At 38.2% G+C, this 3,854-nt stretch overlaps 1 long non-coding RNA gene across 1 annotated transcript; it reads right to left on the bottom strand.

Moving 5' to 3' along the window:
• Positions 1 to 2,554: 2,554 nt before the first annotated feature.
• C10H15orf54 (putative uncharacterized protein encoded by LINC02915) lies at positions 2,555 to 3,250 on the bottom strand. The gene has a single exon (XR_144264.5). It is a non-coding gene; the product is annotated as a putative uncharacterized protein encoded by LINC02915 (long non-coding RNA).
• Positions 3,251 to 3,854: the final 604 nt, after the last annotated feature.

Genomic DNA, 3,854 nt, shown 5'->3' on the forward strand with positions numbered 1-3,854 from the left:
ATTCCATCTCTAAATAAAAGCCCTATCTCCAAATACAGTTAGATTGTGGGGAAGTGGTTGGGGCTTCAAATGTGAATTCTGGGGGCATGATTTAGTTGATAGGATATAGATATGTGATGATTAAGTGATTAAAATGTCAAAAATTTTTTGAATGCCTATTTAAAAGAAGTCATTTAGGGATTTCATTTACTTTAATAAAAATCACAGGTTTAAAATGTGACTTTAACCCAAGTGACATTTTCTTTAACTCAAAACTCTATAAAAGTTCTGGGTCAAGTATTACCATTCATTGAATAATTTTTCCTTGGTTTGAAAACTAGTGAAGGGTAATGGGAGCCTGAGGCGAGTTAAGGAGGAGAAGGGGTGCAATCTTAGCGGGGAAGAGGGAGGAGCATAATGGCAAGAACATTGGGTGCAATAGTGGCTGAGTTTTAATTCAGATTTAATCTGTCTAAGTTTTATCAGTCAAATAGAGACTGATAACTACTTAAAAAAAGTTTATAGTGACTGACAAATAATTTTGTATATTTATGGGGTGCAATATGACTTTTTGATACATGTGTACATTGTGGAGTGAGCAAATCAGGCTAATTACCATATTCATTTCCCCAACAATTATTTCTTCATGGTAAGAACAAGTAAAATTCTCTTTTTTAGTTATTTTGAACTATATGATACATTACTATTAACTATAGACATTGTGCTGTGCAATAGAATGCCACAATGACTCCTCCTGTCTAACTGAAACTTTGTATCCATACCTCAGTGTGTACCCTTTCCCTGTCTAACTACCCCCAGCCAATTTTAATACCCAAAGGAATTAAAGTTAATATTTCAAAGGGATGTTAGTACTCCTGTGTTCATTACAGCATTATTCACAATAGCCAAGATTTGCAATCAACCTAAGTGTCCATCAGCTGATGAATAGATTTTAAAAATGTGCTAAAGGAATAAATGAAATACTATTTAGCCTTAAAACCAGGCAATTCTGCCATTTGCAAACATGGATGAACCTAGGGACATTATGTTAAGTGAAATAAGTCAGGCACAGAGAGACAAATACCATATGCTCTCACATGTAGAATCTAAAAAGGTAAAAATTGTACAATTAGAGAGTGGAATAATGATAACTACTACTTAATGTATATTTGGAGTTTGAATGACTAAATATACATAAAGTTCTTAGCACAGATATTTGAACATATATTATAGATATTTTTTCTCTCCTTTGCCCCATCTTTCCCAGTATAATAAAGTTATGCTACAAGTTTGTCACTTATGAATTCCAATTTGAGGATTTAGTTTGTGCCTTTTGCTGGTCCCAAGAAATCAGGAATAGCCATTGCATGAACAGGGTCACTAAGTATAAGAACCTGAGAAGTTCAACTTCAGCAATTCTTAAAGTCTCCCTTGAGAAGGTGAGCTGAAGTGTGACAATTGGGCGAGAAAGTGAGTTAATTCTGAATACAACAGTAGGCAGCTATTAAGAGACTAATGTAATTCTGGATGGAAATGTCTATGATTTCTGCCTTCAGCCCTGTCCTGCTCAACATTCTATTCAAGACCTGGATCAAGGAGAAGTTGACGAGCTTAGTATTCAGCTGAGAGAGATGGGTTGTATTGGCTAGAAATTAAGCAATAAGCTCCATCTAACAAAATGCAAGTTCTGAAGTTAGACTCTTAGAAGCAACTTAGGCTCAAGCATTTCAGTAGGTATTTCCTTCTGGGTAATTAAAAAAATGTGTGTACTTACCCTTACATCCTTTAAAACTAAGTTCACCCGAAATCTACTCTGCAAAGTCGTGCTTGAAACCTTGCTTTGAGCTAAGTATTCTGGCAATTTCAACATATACTCCTGTAGTAATACTTCTCAAACAAATAATTATGAAGACTCTTTGAAGCCAGAATCTTTACCTTATTAATTTTCATACTCCCAGATTCTAGTGTAGTGCCTGGCACATAGGAAATTTTCAATACATGATGGGGTGTTACTGCAATAAAAATTAATTCAAAAGTAGGCATTGTTGAGTTGATGACTTAATTTTCTAAAGAGTATTAATTACCTGCCCATATGGACAATAGAAACAGCCACAACAAAAGCATCCTGCCAATATATTCGGCATTTTGGCTAGTGCCTTGCAGTGCCTTGTAAATATTAGTAAGCATGTTTCCTATTCTAAAGTAGGTTAAAAAAAGAACCCCAAACCTAAACTCATTAACTTTATTTCATCCTCTTGAAAAACCTGCAGTTTCTGTATATTTATAACCATTAGAGTGAGGCATGTTAAATAATTCAAATGAGAAATCCTAGTTTACACCTTTATGTATCTCTCGGGTTTTCCTTTGCTCACCCAGTCACCTGCAAAAATCATCAAATGTTTGAATTTATAGTCTGTGACTTGGTCACCCTGAACCTCTTGGTGGCCTGGAATGAATATGAGATGCTCTTATTGAGCACTTGGAGCTCAGTTAGATATTAAGTTTTCCTTTAGTGCAATCCTCTGATGCCAGTGAGGGGGGAAATCAGAAACAGGAATCAGACGATTCTGGCCAATCCTCCCAATACAATGAGAGAGTCAATGACAGAAATGGGGCTGGATACTGGGTTTCTCTGTCCTGACTCCTTGATGCCAGTGATTAAAATTGGTTACTTCTTAGAGCCGTGACGTTGCACAACATTTCGTTGAGATGATGCAGGATTTGGATTCCAAAGTGTCCCCTGTCAGTAGCATGAGCCTGAGCAGGGCAAGAGTCAGCCCGCATAGTGCACACACACTCTGTTGAACTTGTGTTCTTCCACCCTGGAGACTGAGGTTTCCGTGCAAAGAGCAGTGCCAATGCGCTGAAAATCACTGGGTTGTCTGTTTCCTTGTTTATGACTTCTCCATATAGTTGGTTCTGCTCCAACTTATTTGAAGGGGACATCTGTTGGATGATTTGACATGATGTCTGTGTTCCCTGACATCACGTCATCCCTGACAGGGCGATGTAAAGGAACCTGAGAGGGCGCTCCATCATGTGCTGAGTGGCTCTTAAGTGCAGGAACAGATTGGAGAGGATTATCCAAGACAATAACTTCAAGATCAAACTAGGCCGTAGAGTTAGCCTTGCGGCTCTGCAAATTCTTTGTGGCTCAGCCCTCTGGGGTCTCCTGTCACCGTGCTTGCCAATAATGAATTTCACTTCCATGTGGGATCTTTCAGGTCTTCTTGACACACTGAAGCCATATGTGTTTCAGTCACTTCAGACATCATCCTGCTCTTTAACTTGAAGAACAGTCTAAGTCAGTGAGGTTTGCCATGGCATCAAATCTCCTTTTAAACCCACACTGCCTGAATAATAACTATGATTCTGGATAGTTGACTCATGAATATTTCCTGAGAAGGAACAATGAGTATATTCTGAGGAAATTAAATCCACACAAGTAATTCCCAAACTTTATTCCATGTTTGAAAACTTTCTAACTTCAAATGTGTTTACCAGACTGGTAACATATAGCGAAACCGACTGATAAGATTTTCCCCTTTTTCTCCTTCCTCTTCCTCTGCCTAACACTTCTCTAGTGTGGTACGAACTGGGGAAGTCACAAAGAGTAAGTAGATGGAAAGGGAAATGATAAATCAAAGATCACTGCTTTCTCTCTCTTTTTTGTCTGTCCCAGTAATCCTACTTCAAAGGCAGAGTCCCTTTCTCAGAAAGGCCAAGTCAAACCCAGTCAGAGGGTGAAGTTGGTAAACCTCAGCAACCCTGTGATACACGACACACCCACGTAAGGAGGTGGTCCCTTACAAACAGTTGGCTGTGAATATCTTCTTTAAAATGGTCTGACACTCATGGCGTAATTATTTTGTAAA

This window comes from Callithrix jacchus, chromosome 8 (assembly GCF_049354715.1).
Source record: "Callithrix jacchus isolate 240 chromosome 8, calJac240_pri, whole genome shotgun sequence".
In the NCBI taxonomy this organism is placed as follows: Eukaryota; Metazoa; Chordata; class Mammalia; order Primates; family Cebidae; genus Callithrix; species Callithrix jacchus.